This window comes from Pongo abelii, chromosome 17 (genome assembly GCF_028885655.2).
Source record: "Pongo abelii isolate AG06213 chromosome 17, NHGRI_mPonAbe1-v2.0_pri, whole genome shotgun sequence".
Taxonomy (NCBI): Eukaryota; Metazoa; Chordata; class Mammalia; order Primates; family Hominidae; genus Pongo; species Pongo abelii.
Genome location: NC_072002.2, coordinates 65,282,319 through 65,298,720, shown reverse-complemented (window position 1 = coordinate 65,298,720; position 16,402 = coordinate 65,282,319). Strand labels below are relative to the sequence as shown.

Genomic DNA, 16,402 nt, shown 5'->3' with positions numbered 1-16,402 from the left:
CAGAGTTTCCTGGGAGGCCTGCTGGACTGTGAAGTTACATTTAGGGAACTATTACCCTTTGCTTTTAGCTCCTGACTTCATGGGGCCAGTGACTGCCTTCAGGCAAGCTGGAAATGAGTTCCTGGGGATCCATAAGTACCAAGCAGGGCCGACTCTCTCTGCCTCAGCTGCTGGCTGAGGGGAATGTTTTTCTCCTTTGCTCTTTATTTACTGCCATGGATATTTTCCAATTAAGCTCTGTCCATGGAATTACACCATGGCCACCCAAGTCTCTCAGAAAAGACTGCTCTTTCTCTGGGAATGTCTCTCTCAGTCCCCTCAGGTTGGAGATGTAATTTGACGTTTTAGAGCATTTTTCCCCCAGTGCTTATAGAAATAAGCTGTGCCATTTGGTGGAAGAGCAAATAATTATGACATATATGCATTGTTATATGCAAAGTGTGAGGCGAGATGCAGACATGTGACAGGACTCCCTGGCCTTGGAGCTCAGGGCTGCGGAGCGGCCAGTTGAAGGAGGACAAGGACGAAAAGGGTAGATTTGAAAACTTCAGTTGGGTGGTTTCTTTCAGAAGAAGCCAAGAGAGGTGTAACAATCTGGTCATTGTTTAGGGAGCAGTAAGGGAGGCGGCAGTGGCTGGGAGGAGGAGGGACGGGGAGGGAAGGAGGGGCTGAGGGGTGGGAAACTGCATTGCAGCCTCCAGGTCTGACAGTAGAAATAGGGCGCTGAGTTCCCACAAAAGTGATTGAACAAAGGCCTCAGAATTTCTCATATTGGCCTTAATAATCTCAACAGAATGTTTCATTCAGCTGCAATTAGCCACGTAATTAGACAGCTAAGTTTGGGGGAAAAAAATAAAAGGTATGAAATAGTCACAGAACATTCTGACTACAGTGCTTTTTCAGATTGTTCACGTGGTTCCTCTTTCCTGAAACTAATCATTGTTCCTATTCCTTCTTTCCTTTCCCAACTAAACTTGCCTCATAATCCTTTAATTCATTGCTGTTGTCCAATCTTATTGATCTCAGCTCAGCAAACTTATTTAGGCTTGTTTTGCCCTTAAAAAAACAATTTCTCTAATAACATACAGCACAGAATATGATTTTCTTCTTTTTTTTTTTTTTTTTTAAGACAGTCTCTCTCTCTGTCGCCCAGGCTGAAGTGCAGTGGCATGATCTCGGCTCACTGTAACCTCCACCTCCCAGGTTCAAGCAATTCTCATGCCTCAGCCTCCCAAGTAACTGGGATTACAGGCGCACACCACCATGCCTGGCTAATTTTTTTGTATTTTTAGTAGAGATGGTGTTTCACCAGGTTGGGCAGGCTGGTCTTGAACTCCTGACCTCAGGTGGTCCACCCACCTCGGCCTCCCAAAGTGCTGGGATTACAGGCATGAGCCACTGCGCCCGGCCCAGAATATGATTTTCTATAACTGAGACACAATAATCCCAAACACAAGACTTCTTTTTTCTGGTTTAATCAGGGAATTCTCATTGAATAGGCATGGCTGCATCAACTAAACCAGTAGTTTTGTAGTATTGTTCCTGGACCGGCAACAACAGCATCACCTGGCAGCTTGTGAGAAATGGAAATTGTAGGTCTCTGTCCCAGACTTTCAGCATGAGAAACTCCGGAGGTGGGACCCAGCGATGCGCATTTTAAAAAGTGATCACCTCCAGGTGATTCTGATGCATGCTGGAGTCTGAGATCCACTGTTCTAAGATCTTCCAAGAATCTTCTATTGCTTTATGTTGTTTTGACATCAAGGAAAGCCCTCAGTGTATGGTTGCAACCTAAGAGAGGTGTGGAGGGGAAATTGACAGCACATGAGATTTCTTAGGATTTCATTCTTAAAAGATTTATAACTTGAACTTTTTTAATGTCAGGAAGGAAGACACATCCAGAATGGTGTCTTAGAAGGGGCCCTGGTAACCATCTCCTCTGAGCTGTGGTCTCAACTTGGTCACCAAGCAACCATGGAACCTTAGCAGGTAGCAGCTTCGCTCTGCTTATCAGTTTTCTCATCTGTAAAAAATCAGAAAATTGGAATGGATGATCTTTTCTTATTCTAACAATTTTTGACATGTCTGTTTTTGAATATAGAGTTGCCAATTTTAGCAAATAAAAAATGCCTAAATTTTTAAAAAGTATGCCTAGATTTCAACTTTCAAATTGAATGTCAGATAAATAATTTTTAGTGTTTATGCATATATATATATACACAAATAATATATATGGACATGGGATATACTTATACAAAAAAAAAAATTCATCATTGGCCAGGTGTGTGGCTCATGTCTGTAATCCCAGCACTTTGGGAGGCCAAGGTGGGAGGATCAGTTCAGCCTGGAGTTCGAGACCAGCCTGGGCAAAATAGGGAGACCCTGTCTCTACAAAAAATTTAAAAATTTGCTGAGGGTGGTGTGTTCCTATAGTCTCCGTTATTTGGGATGTTAAAGTGGGAGGATTGCTTGAGCCCAGGTGGTCCAGGCTGCAGTGAGCAGGTTCATGCCACTGCACTCTAGACTGGGCAACAGAGTGAGACCCTATCTCAAAAAGATTTTAAAAAAAAGTAGTTATTCATTGTTTACTGACATTCAAATATTACCAGGTGTCTTGCACGTGTATTTGTTAAATGAGGCATCTCTATTTGAATGCCAATTTTAATGAGAGATTGTGTCAATAGCAAGGGCCTAATCCAAATCTCTCCCAGAATGCAAAGGACCCTGCAGCTTCAGGGAGGGGCCACAGAGGGAGCCCCAGATGGGAGGGTCAGGGATGCAGGGCTCTGCTTCTGACCTAACCTTGGATAAGTCATGTCCTCTCACCAGGACTCAGTTTTATTATCTGTACAATGAGGGGTACTGGACTAAATTATCTCCAAAGTCCTGCCCAGCTGCAAATGTCTTTGAGTATTATGTTTGGCTTTTTCACCACTCTTTGGATCTGTGAAAGGCATTTCACTGTCTTTTTTCTATTGTTTTACTTGTTGGAAAAATGGATTAGTCATGTGAAAGTTAGAAAAATAAATATTTTGGAGCTATGAGCTGAACCCCTTGAAAATGGTGCTGATATCAGAAAATTGCTTTGGTAGAGCGATAGCTCCTAACTTTGATATGTAGTGCCTGCCTTTGAAAGCCTCATCATTTTAATTATCATAATTTAACACTTTGTATCCAAATTTTAGATGGAATGAATAATGCCATATTGACCACTCTTATAAGCAGAGCTTTCCATAGGTACCTGATTATTTCCTAAGATAGATTTTCTGAAAATGGTGTATACGGTCAAAGGTGAAAATCTCTAGGGGAAATCTCTCCTCTTATTTCTCCACTCCTCCCTCCATACTCCTTTTAGCCTATCCCAAGGAGGTCAAGGGGGATCTGCACTGTCATATCCTAGATCACCAACAGGCCTTGTTTTCCCGGTCAGCACATGTGGCTGGGGTGAATTGCTACGCAGTCCCATCTCCCTCTCTTTCTTTCTCTGGAGCTGCTCTCTCCACCTGCAATTGGACCCAGGGCTACTGCCCATCATAGGTCTAGAGCCGAAGTGGCCCCTATTCTGGCTCCTCTCTTCAACAGGGGCAGCTATCACTCCCCTTGGGTTCAGGATTAGAGGTCCTTCATGGAGCAGCTTATATCCTGCATAGGTTCAAGGCTATATAGGCCCAATTATTTTCCTGAAAAGGAGCACTCCATGTGAACCAGCACAGGTCTTGGAGTTCGAATCTCAGCTTTGGAGCCAAAGCCTCTCCTAATAGCAAGGAGTTGCTTTTCCTCACCTTGCTTCCTTTGTGCGTTTCTCCGCTGTAGGTGATACATGGAGAGGAAAGTGTTCTGGACTAAAACACCATTTGTCTACATCTGGGTCTCACAGCCAAATGCTCGATCTCCAACAAAAGAGATTTAAGGCTACTTATAATTTTTTTGCCTGGTTCTATAATGAGCGTTTATTATTTTATAAAAAGAAAAAGTTATTCCTTAAAGAAAGCCCTATAATTACTCCCAACTGATCATTTTCCCCAACTCTACATTTTTAGAGGAACCAGAATGCAAGCTGTTGCTCCCTGACTCACTTGCTTTGTGTATCGGATCAGGTATACGATTAATAATGGATGGTATTTAGACAATAAAGATTTTCAAATGTGTAAATAGGTTGTACTTGGTCTTGTTAGAAATGGAATGAAAAGGAGAAAAGCCTGAGGAGAGAACGCATTTAAGAAAAAAAGAAGGAACAGAGAGTGGGGCTCTCTTCTCAGGGAGTGTATGTCCCTTTCACGCAATAACTTTTAGATGCTCAGGGAGAAGAGACTGGGAAACCAAAGTCTAGCCAAGAGCCATCATGGTGTCCCTCAGACTCAGAGCCATTCATCCGAAATCATTAAGTGCCTTGGGAGGTGGGTAAAGCGCTTGCTCTGAAATTAATTTGCATTTTTACTGTGTCACTCTAGTGACTTTCTCCACCCCTCTGTAAAATTCTCTGCCCTAGTTACCTAAATCTGATCAGCATTTGCATGATTGAGCCCTGGAGTCTCTTCAGCCTTGTTCCCTGAAACAGGAAGAGAATTCAGCAGAGGGATGACAGCAGACAAAGGCAACTGCAGCCTTGAACCAGTAGGATGCTGGGAGACACTATTCCGGAAAGTGCTTCTCCTACTCAACTTAAGTGCTACAGTCCCGAGACTATTTCATTGAGATTGGCCCTCTCTAATGATTAGATTTTTGGCTTACAAAGGAAGTACTTTTTGAACCATCAAAAGCCTCAGGGTAGTAACCGCTAAAGTAAGTTTGGCTGAGTTCTCTGTGCAGAGTTTGTTCATAGGAGAGAAATTGGAAGTTTTTTGGGTTGTTGGCTTGCTTAAATGCTTGAAGGAAAATGAACTACTAGGAAGGTTTAAAGGGGTTCTAAATTTTGTGTTTGTTTAGACTGTTGCCAGATCACCCATTGAGAAATAAAGAACAGTCAGGGTTGAGTAATTCTTTCCTCAGGCACACTGTTGAATCAAATAGTCCTTAACAAAGGAAATACATTTTTTACATTGTTGAACTATTATCAGCCCAAATATTAACCCTTATTTGCATAATTTTGTGTTCTGAATAAGATCATTGATGTGTTATCTCTTTTAGTCTTCTCAACAGTCTTATGAGTTGAGCAGTGCACATAAGGAAATTGAGGGCTTTTGCAGTTTTGCAGATAAGGAAATTGAGGGCTCACAGTCAAGTTAAGTGGTAAAGCTGAGACCAAAAGCTGGGACCTCAGACTCCCAGAACAGGGTCCTCCTGGATTGCTGGGGATGACCAAAATCCCGCACACACTCAACTTCCTTGATGTCAGTGGTAATGGTTAGAAGCACTGAACTTGGATAACATTTGTTTTAAACATAACCTTACACAAGCAATAAGTCTTTATGAAAATGAGTCCAAGAAGTTCAGCTAAAATGCTGATGGAGATTGAATCACTTTCATAGGAAGATAGGCTGAAATGATTATAACTATTTAGGCTCAATGGGAACAGACTGAAAGGGATTAATGAAAGAAACTTGGCTTTCATTTCAACATTAGAAACCAGATGTGGGCTAGGCACAGTGGCTCAAACCTGTTATCCCAGCACTTTGGAGGCCGACATGGGAGGATCACTTGAAGCCAGGAATTCAAGATGAGCCCGGGCAATGAAGTGAGGCCCCATCTCTACAAATAAAAAATTAAAAAATTAGCCTGGTTGTGATGGCACGTGTCTGTAATCCCAACTACTTGAGAGGCTGAAGCAGGAGGATTACTTGAGCCTAGAAGTTCAAGGCTGCAGTGAGCCATGATCAAGCCACTGCACTCCAGCTTGGGCAACAGAGTGAGACCCTGTCTCTAAAAAAAAAAAAAAGAAAAGAAGAAGAAGAAAGAGAAAAACTAGATGTGACCTCTTTGAAGGTTGAGCAATGTTTTAGCACAAGCACAAACAGAGTCGTGAGATTCATTATCAACTGAGGTAACCTTGCCTCTTAAGAGAAGATTTTGCTCAAACACTCCACAGCTGGTAGAAAGTCTAAGCTCTTTGTCCATTTTTGCAAATTCCCAGAGGCTCATGTCCTCATGGTCACCTCTGGATCTAATTCCTTTCTTTCGATGAGTTACTTGAGTTTTTAAACTTTATACTCTTCCACACTGTATCCACTCAACCTGATAGAGAATGTAGTGTATTTCTTTGATTTTCATCACCCCACTGCTACCAAGATAGCCACAAAACATAAACAAAAATTTGTTCATAAAGGCCCGTATTAGTCCATTTTAACACTGCTATCAAGGACTTCCTGAGACTGGCTAATTTATAAAGGAAAGAGCTTTAATTGACTCACAGTTCCTCATGGCTGGGGAGGTCTCAGGAAACTTACAATTGTAGTGGAAGGGGAAGCAGACACCTTCTTCACAAGGCAGGGGTAGAGAGAGTGTGTGAAAGAGGAACTGTTAAACACTTATAAAACCATCAGATCTCGTGAGAACTCACTCACTATCACGAGAACAGCATGGAGGAAACCGCCCCATGATGCAATCACCTCCCTCCCTCAATACGTGGGGATTACAGGTCTCTCCCTCCTGTAATCCCTCCAAGATAATCAATTCGAGATAAGATTTGGGTGGGGACAGAGAGCCAAACCATATCAAGGCCTTCGTTTGTACAGCAATTTTCGGGAAAACCAAAAGTATTTAAATTGCAGAAACACAATGTTAAATTGCATAGTAGACCTCCCTCTTTGTAAAGGTCATTTTGGCCACTGCGCCAGTAGATGTCTCACTGGCCGGATTCCCTCCAATATATGGTGTCCCAGCCTGTGTCAACTAACTAAATCCCTCTCTCTCCTTCAGTCTCTTTTCCTTTCCCCCCCCTGCCGTCCCCATCAGATTGCCCCCAGAAATTCCAAATTCTTCTTGTTATTTATGGAGACCTGCACCGCAACTCTCTTCTGCCCATGCTCCTTCAGCCAGCACCAGGCCCAAATCAAAAGCCATTATTGTGCTCAGATGAAAAATAGGGCTCATTACCATATCAGCATGGAAGACTGGCATGGAAGACCCTGGCCCCTTTGACTGTCATAGCATCCATACTCCTTGAAAGCAGTTATAATTTTAAAAGGCATTTTCTCCCTTTCTTACAATATTATATTCTCAAAATATCAAGGAGTCCCAGAAGGTTTTAGACTCAGGAAGTTGGGAGTTAATGATTACCTTGAGCATCCCTAAAGTGGTCAGGCTCATATATGGCCCCAGGCATGGCATGTTAATGGTATTTCCAGGCACTGCTTCGGGGCTCAGTGGACCACAGGGTTGTCTCCACCGGGATTCTCTATTGTTTTCTTGTTACAGGAACTACACCTGAAGATGAACGGGTAACTGTGTGGTGGGGGTGGAGAATAAAGGGAATTTTATTTTCTTGAGGAAAATGGTTCTCAGTATGCAATGAACCCTCTTAACCTATTAAAGACTAATCAGAAGTTAATTAGGGTAATTATACAGTGAGAGAGTATGTGTGAAACAAGTCCAAAAGAGTGAAAAAAATTAGACATCATATCCATTTATCACACGAGATACTTCACTTTTTATCTTATAAAAGTAATTTGAAAATCCTAGTTTTTAATTTTCTTTATAGCTGTGTTCTGAAAGTGTGAGAATATTAACGAGAAGAAAGAAGTTATTTAAGCAGGAAATGCCCCAAATACACTGTCATGTAGAAATATTAAACCAAAAACTTAAGCTGCTAGCTTCAGAATTTTATTTTTAAAAGTTTATTGTTCATAGTCCAGGAACTTATTTATATGCAGTATTTGAGACATTGAGTAAATACGTTAAAGTGAGAGTCAGAGACTTTACTTGATCCAGTCTGTCTCCCCAGTTAAGGTCTATACTAACAAAATCATATCATAATGATCAATTTCAATGTCTTTTATTAACTTTGTCAGTAAAAATTAGTAGAATATTTTTCTGTGCTGTTACTATGATTATAGCTAATATGTTGAGTGCCTCCTAGGTGCAATGTTAGTTGCTTTACATATATAGGCTGTCTTTTTTATCTTTAAAATTTTTATTATGAAAAATTTCAAAAACACATGACAGCAGAGCCCCCCATCCCCTGTACAAAAACATCAGCCTCCTGTTCTTTTTTATGCACTCCTTGCAACATGTTTAATGAATTATTTTAAAGTAGATCTCAAACATCATATTTCATCTATAAATACTTTCATCTATAAATACTTTCATCTATAAATACAATGTATATCTGTAAGAGATAAAAACTTAAAAAAACTTAACCCTGAAACTGTGTCACAACCAACAACATTTACAATCATTCCTCAGCATCATCTAAAAGTTCATGTTCAAGTATTCCTGACTGTTGAAAAAAATGTCTTTCATAGTTGGTATGTTCAATTCAGGATCCAAATAAGGTCTGTACATTGCATTTTGCTATCATGTCTCTTTTAACTCACAGCAGTTCCCTCTTTTTGTGTATGCCACTTATTTTTTTAGTAAACTGGGTAATTTATTGTGCAGTTTAGAATTTCCCATGTTAAGGCCTTGACTGACTGCATCTCTGTGGTATTGCTGACCGTGTGCCGCTACCTCCTGTATTTCTAGGGTGGATCTAAAACTTGATTGGAATTAGGCTCAATTCCAATTTTTAGGCTTAATTTGGGGGAAGGGCAAGAATACTTCCTGGGAAGTGGTCTGTGTTCCCTATCACATCATACCTGGAATGCACTTAATGACTGGATGTCCCACTTAGTGATGCTGAGGTTGATCAGTGGGTTCAGGTGAAGCTGGATCCTCATCCATTCTGGGGTTCCCTATATGCCTTTCACCTGAATGATTTTTAGCAACCATTGATGAGCAGTGCCTATATCTACCATTTTCTTAAGGTTGAAAATTTTGATTTTTCTAATTCTGTTGTTCCTGCAATAATTAGCTATGATTCATTTATAAAGGAGAATTTTCCTCATAAACTCTTTGCTTTCCCTGAAAATCAGGATAAATCTTGAAAGACAGAATAAATGCTTGATTCCCTTCATATTTATCCATTCTCAATATAATGAGTTGATACCCGAGCAATCTCCAAAGATGACCAATGATGCTTTTACTTTTTATTCTTATAAGCCTGTGGGAATTGCATAGGTTTTATGTGTTTGAAACCATTGCATTTATTTTTCTTTTTGATGAATAATGCTCCACCTTTGACCAGTGAGAGCCCTTTGAAATTGGCTCCTGTGTCATTTTGATATGACCCTAGAAGTCTTAGAGAGTAGATATATTTCCAAAATCCTGAATGTTAAATGCATTTTTGTAAATTTTAGAGTTATAGCGTCATAGAGTTGAAAAAATCTTAAGGATTGTTTAGTCTCATACACAAATAAAAAGTCCTTTCTCTGTTATCCTTGTCTTAAGGTTGTGGAGCCTGTGAAAATAGTGGAAACTCCCTAGTTCATGAGGCAGGGTCTGCCATCTATGGGATATTCCAGTTGTCAGGAAGGATATTCAGTCTGCTTCCTACTCCCACCAGAAAGGATGTAATTATTTTATTTTGTGGATGGTGTAATCTAATAATATAGGTGGAAATAACATTAAGTTTTGGGGAAATCAGGTTACATGGTGGGACCAAACCAAGCTTTCATTTAACTAAAACCCCCTTTTCAAAATGAGTGTATATGGTGAAATAGTTCAAACATTAGAGTAGAATGTAAAATGAATGTTAGGTTTCCTCCTCCACCACCAGGCCTACTTTCCAGAGGTTATCATTGTTAGTTATTTTTTATCTTTCCAGAAGGTTTCTGTATACATAAGCATATATAGTATTTTTTTAAACAAAACGGATCACACTCTACTTTTTTATTGCACTTTTTCTTTTTAACTTAGTAACTTGGATATCTTTTCACATTAGGACATATAGAAGCAAGGACATGCTTGCTTCCCTTTTGCCTTCCACCATGATTTTAAGTTCCCTGAGGCCGCCCAGCCACGCTTCCCATGTAATGGATATGGCTCACTCTTTTATATCCCTTTGATAGTTGCTACCTAATAATAGTACGTATTAAGATTAAGTTTCATTTCCTAGTTTTGTATCAATTTGATTAAAAGAGTCATAGTTTCTTAGCCTCTTCAGCTGTAAAAATGGGAATACTGATCATAGTCCCTCCTTCACACGCTGCTGTCACTCTGGGAGGCTAATGTTCCCAATGGCTGCAAAGGTATTCTACCTGTGAAGATGTTTCTTAACTGACTTAACCAAAATCTTATTGATTAACTTGTATACAGCTTTGGGTAGTTTTGTTAGTACATCCTTAGGATAAATTCCTGGAAGTTTGATTACTTAGTAAAAGTTCACATGTTTTAGATTGATAGGTATTACCAAATTATCTCTCAAAAAGGTTACAAAATGTGTCTTTACATCATGCTTCCTCTGGTGCTAACACTGGAAACTACAAAACCTTTTAATGTTTGCCAATCTGTAGGTGAAAATGACATCTCATTTTATTTTGCATTTTTATCTTGAAATAAAGCTGACAATTTGTATTACTTTTTCTGTAAATTTTATATTCAAATTTTCTAGTAGGTTTTTTGTTTGTTTTACCTATTGATTTTTAATCCTGTTTGTATTTTAAGAAAATAAATTATTTGCTTTCTATATGCATTGCAATTGTTTTTTCCCAGGTTTGCAATAGTATTTTAACTTCATGATGTTTTTTTGAAAAGGTGAAGTTTGAGGTTTTACATCATAATAGAGGAGGAATTCCTATTTCAAGATTATATATAAACAATCATCTATATTTTATTCTGTCAATTTTTGTAATTTCATTGTATACACTTTAATCCTGGACCCTTCTAAAAATACGTGTGAAGTGGGGATCTATTTTTAAAACATAATTGTTTAAGTAATTCATCATATCACTCCAGTGATATGAAATGACACCTTATTTTCATGAAATAAAAACATTTCCAGACTCAGAAAGTTTACCACCTACAGACCTGCTCTGAAAGAATTACCAAAGAATATTCTCCATCAAGAAGGAAAATGAACCCAGAACACAGTAAAGGGATGGAAGAAGTAATGTTACACAGACAAAAAGTAAACCATATAATAAGCATTGCTTATAAAATATTATTTTAAAAAATAATTAGGTGTAAAACTCTGGATAATAACATGGGTGTGTGTGTGTAAGGTTTCAGGAGCAGTGGAAAATAGAATCATGTAGTGTTCTTGTCATGTCTCAGGGAAAATATGTGGTGATTAGTTTCAGGGTTTCTGAGAGTATAAACTTAAGTACATACATGACAACTTTAAAGATAATTAGGCTTACTACAGTGGTTAAAATTTAGAAGTGTGACAATACCAAGAATTGGCAATGATGTGGAAAAATAAGAATGCTCTGGCACTCCAGCCTGGATGATGGAGCAAGACCCTGTCACTAAAAAATAAATTTAAAAAAAGGAATCAGACATTTGTTGGGGGAAGTATATATTATGTCCACCTTGAAAAACAGTTTGGATGTTATCTGCTAAAGTTGAAGATTCTCATATCCTGTGGCTGAGCACTTTTACTCCTAGGTGTGTGTGTGTATATGTATATTAATATAACTCCAAGAGAAACCTGAGTACCCATGCACCAAGACACATACACAAGAAGGTTCATAGTAGCAATGTTCTTCATATTCAAAAATTAGAAATAGTTGGGCACAGTGGATCACTCCTATAATCCCAGAACTTTTAGGATTGCTTGAACTCAGGAGTTCAAGACCAGCCTGGGCAACATGGCGGACACCATGTCTACAAAAAATTAAAAAAAAAAATTAGCTGAACCTGTTGGCATGTGCCTGTAGTCCCAGTTACTTGAGAGGCTGAGGAGGGAGCGTTGCTTGAGCCTGGGAAGTGGAAGTGGCAGTGAGCTGAGATCGTGCCACTGCACTCCAGCCTGGGTAACAGAGCAAGACCCTGTGGCAAAAACAAAAAAGCCAAAAACAGAACAATAACAACAACAACAAAACCAGAAACAACCAAAATAATCACAAACAGAAAAACAGACAACACATTGCATTACGTTTAAACAAAAAAATGCTAAATGGCAATAAAGGTAAACTACGGCAACATGCCTGCAACCTGAATAAATCTTAAACCATGCTGCAAAGTGCTAGAAATTGATTACTATAAAAATGTGGATGGCGGCTGCCTCTGGGGAGAGGAAAGAGGTTGTGATTGGGAAGGTATAAGACACATGTGAAATGTAACACATTATTATAAAGCAAATGACCCGACACCATAATCCAGACCCACAAGTAGAACATTGCCAGTGACCTGGAAGCCCTTACGTATTTCTTCCTAAGCAAAAGAGCCTCAAGAAAGATTTTCAAATATATCAGTAATTTCCCAAAATAGGAATGAGTTAAACTCATTTATTAAAATATGTATCAATTGAGGGAGACTCAATGTCTCTGTAACACTGAGTCTTTCCGTGTAAGAACTAGCAGTATTTTCCCTTTAATCAAGTCCTTATGATTTCTAGTAGAATTTTAAAGTTTTCTTCATTCTCCCAAGTCATTCCCATGGGGTTCTTCATCTTGCACTTGATTTCTGTTTGTTTGGTATGTTGTTTTTCCACATGCCTAAGGAGAGTAGTTGCCATTTATTCCTGGTGAATGTTAAGCTTTTGGTTTGCATCCATGACTCCCGTCTGTGCTGCTTCTCTCATATCTCTAACTGCACACAAATCTCTGATATTAAATGGTGGCTCAGACAGAGCCAAAAGCAGAGCTCTGCAGCATGCTGGAAAGATCCCCTTCTAGGCAAACACATGATCTATTCATCAGGAGTATATAAGAATAGTTGTATAAACACCTGTAACTTTGATCACACTATTTAGGATCTGTTATTTTTTCATCTTGTCTTCAAGAACATCATGGAATCAATTTTTGAATTATATATATATACTATATAAGTATATATATATATTAAAAACATATTTTTCAATAGTTTTCGGGGAACAGGTGGTGTTTGGTTACATGGGTAAGTTATTTGATTTCTGAGATTTTGGCACACCCAAGCAGTGTCCACTGTACCCAATGTGTAGTCTTTTATCCCTCACCTGCCTCCCACCCTTTTCCTCAAGTCCCCAGAGTCCATTATATCATTCTCATGCCTTTGCATCCTCATAGCTTAGCTCCCACTTATAAGTGAGAATATATGATGCTTGGTTTTCCATTCTTCAGTTACTTCACTTAGGATAATGGCCTCCACTTCCATCCAGATTCCTGCGAATGCCATCATTTCATTCCTTTTTATGGCTGAGTAGTATTCATGGAAACAATTTAAAGTGCGTTTCTAAAATCCAAATAAAGTATATTTCCTTTATTTCATTGTTAAGTAAACCTAGGGGGGTAAGAAAGATCTGGAATTACCCTGACTTGACTTATTCTTAAAGAATCCTAGGCCAGGTACATTGGTTCACATCTGTAATGCCAGCACTTTGGGAGGCCAGGGTGGGAGAATCACTTGAGGCCAGGAGTTTGAGACCAGCCTTGGCAACATGGCAAAACCCCATCTCTACAAAAAAAAAAAAAAAAATCTAAAAATTAGCTGGGCATGGTGGAGCATGCCTGTAGTCCCAGCTACTCAGGAAAACTGAAGCAGGAGGATCGCTTGAGACTGGGAAGTTGAGGCTGCAGTGAGCTGTGATTGCACCACTGCACTCCAGTATGGGCTACAGTGTGAGACCCTGTCTCAAAATAATAATAATTTGTACTGGCTTCCTATAGCCATTGTTTTCTAAGTACCTGTGAACCATCCATTAAATAATCCTGGGATCAGCATGAAGCTTACTCACCTATATTTTCCAGAATTGACTCTCTATGTCAGATTGGATTATTGTTACTAACACCCTTACTCCCTGTATTAGGATAATATGTCCCTGGCTTTTGCGGTGTCTGCTATGGCCTGACAATCTTAACTGCCTAGGGAGTAACTCAGCTGGGAAGTAGGAACTCTTAATTCCTCACCTATCTGGGGCTTCAGGGACTAAAGCATTGTTTATTCCACTTGCTCCAATTTTATTTTCTATCTCCTTGATAAAAGTGGCAAGAAAAGGGAAGCTACATCTGATTCCCATCATTTGGCCATAGTACATTAGCCACCTGAAGCAATTGAATCCTATTCTGTCACTGACAGATAGAAGGAAGTTTAAGATGCTTCCATTTTTGTGGTTTTTCTTATTCTTCCCAATTTCAGCAGCCCATCACTGCCACTTGTTTCCGTAAGCAAGAGAGACTATTTTAAAAGTCTAAGTTGCTAATTTCAGTCTGTTTTGACATGAACTGTCTAAGCCATGTGTGTGTGTATGTGTGTGTATGTGAAAACACTCAGTTTCTGAGAATCCTTAATTCATGTCCTTGGATAGACTTGGCTTCAGGATAATTTTTAGATTGTAAATGTGGGCTCACTGATGTAGCGGCAGAGGGGAGAGTCCTTACTCTGGAGCACAGTTCGGATTTGCAGACTCCTCTGGGCGTTCATTTTGTGTTTGTCACTAATGGCGAAGGAGGTGAACCAAACATTTTATAATGAATCTCTGACAGGAACAACTTGTTCTTTAAATTCAGAAGCCAAGAAACTTTCAATAGAATTGGTTTACAGAGACCGGGTGGTTGTTTTTTGTTTTTGGGGGGTATTTTTTGTAAATTCAAGTGGAGCAATTCTTATTCAGTCAGAATCAAAATCCTGTCTTAACTTTATTTGCATCACACTCACTGGCACAAATTGCCTGGTGATGAAAATAAAAGAGCCTGTGTAAAAGTCTTGGAATAAAAACAACACACATAAGAAAAAGGAAACAGGATCACAAAGGGAAATAGGAAGGAGAAAGAGGTCAACAGAGGAGGAATAGGGGAGGAGGGAAAAAGGGGGAGGGAGAGAATATCTATAGTCAGAGAATACTTGCATTGAAAGTTGCCTAAAAGAATATCTAATTTAACTTAACAACCCTTACATTAATGGTTTGGATATTGAGGCACAGAAAGCCTAATTTGCACAGTAGCACTCAGTTAATAACAAAGCCTGTAGCCATAGTCTCCCCACCTGTGTTCATTCTTTTTTCCTTCTACTCCTTACCCCTCAGGCAGGCTCATACATTAATTTGTTTAATATGCAATTAAAAATTTTATTGTTTTTTAAAACTTTTATTTTAGGTCCAGAGGTACATGTGAAGGTTTGTTACACAGGTAAACTTGCGTCACAGGAGTTTGTTGTACAGATTATTTCATTGCCCAGGTAATAAGCTCACTACCCAATAGTTATCTTTCCTGCTTCTCTCTCTCCTCTCACCCTTCATCCTCAAGTAGACTCTGGCGTCTGCTGTTCCTTTCCTTGTGTTCATAACTTCTCATCATTTAGCTCTCACTTATAAGTGAGAACATGCAGTGTTTGGTTTTCTGTTCCTGTGTTAGTTTGATAAGGATATTGGCCTCCAGCTCCATCCATGTTCCCCAAAAAGACACAATCTTGTTCTTTTTTATGTCTGCATAGTATTCCATGGCATACATGTACCACATTTTCCTTATCCAATCTTTCAGAACATGCAGTTTTTAACTGGATTGATTCATTGTGAGAAGAGAAACAACTGCCTCCTAGAAAAGTACAACAGAAAGGTTTGGATGCATTTGAAAGACTAAGAAAAAACCCAGGGTATATTTTCATTAAAGCATCTAACATAGTTATTTGTCCAAACACAGCTGTTTGTACCTAAAAACTGAACGTTAAGTTTTCTTCTGGAGTCTAGCACAGAAACTCCTTAAGACAGATTCCAAAGCTCCCTTCGTTGCTCTGGAAACTGGTTAATGTTCTTAGCCATCATGCCACGACCCTCCTCATCCTTCCCTCAGGATGGGATTTCCAGAAGGACAAGAGTGAAGCTGGGAGAGGCTTCCATTCTGATCTTCTAATCTTGCACTAAGGTACACGTGGGTCAACATCACACATGCCCAGTCACATACAACACAAGCTGCTCAAGGAATTTAGTCTTCTTCATTCATATCTACCTGTTGTACCTGTAACAATGTGGCCACAGTGGGAAAAAAAGTGCTATTCCCACTTATTAAAAAAATTTAGTTTTCTTCTTGCCCTGAAGAAAAAGTCCATTTCCCAGAACTACTGTAATAGGATGTTACAAGTATCTCTGACACCCAGAGATATGTATTTGGAATCTAACAAACTGGTGGGGCAGTGCCTCCTAAACCTCTTGGTACCAGCTGATGTGCTTGCAGGGAATGGCCAGTCTGTGGGACAGAAGTTATAAGTTTAAGTTCCAGGGGGAGAGACTAGAGGAAAGGACCTTGGGGGTTGTTTCCACAAAGGAAAGCAAGAGGCTTGGGGCACATGTATTGTT

General features: G+C 39.4%; 1 long non-coding RNA gene across 1 annotated transcript in view; it reads left to right on the top strand.

Annotated features, from left to right (window-relative positions):
* Positions 1-446: 446 nt before the first annotated feature.
* Positions 447-16,402, top strand: part of LOC129051683 (uncharacterized) — a 38,599-nt gene continuing 22,643 nt past the window's right edge. Inside the window, exons 1-2 of the long non-coding RNA XR_008516112.2 lie at positions 447-532; positions 1,885-1,989. This is a non-coding gene — a long non-coding RNA (uncharacterized LOC129051683). The remainder of the gene's footprint in view (positions 533-1,884; positions 1,990-16,402) is intronic.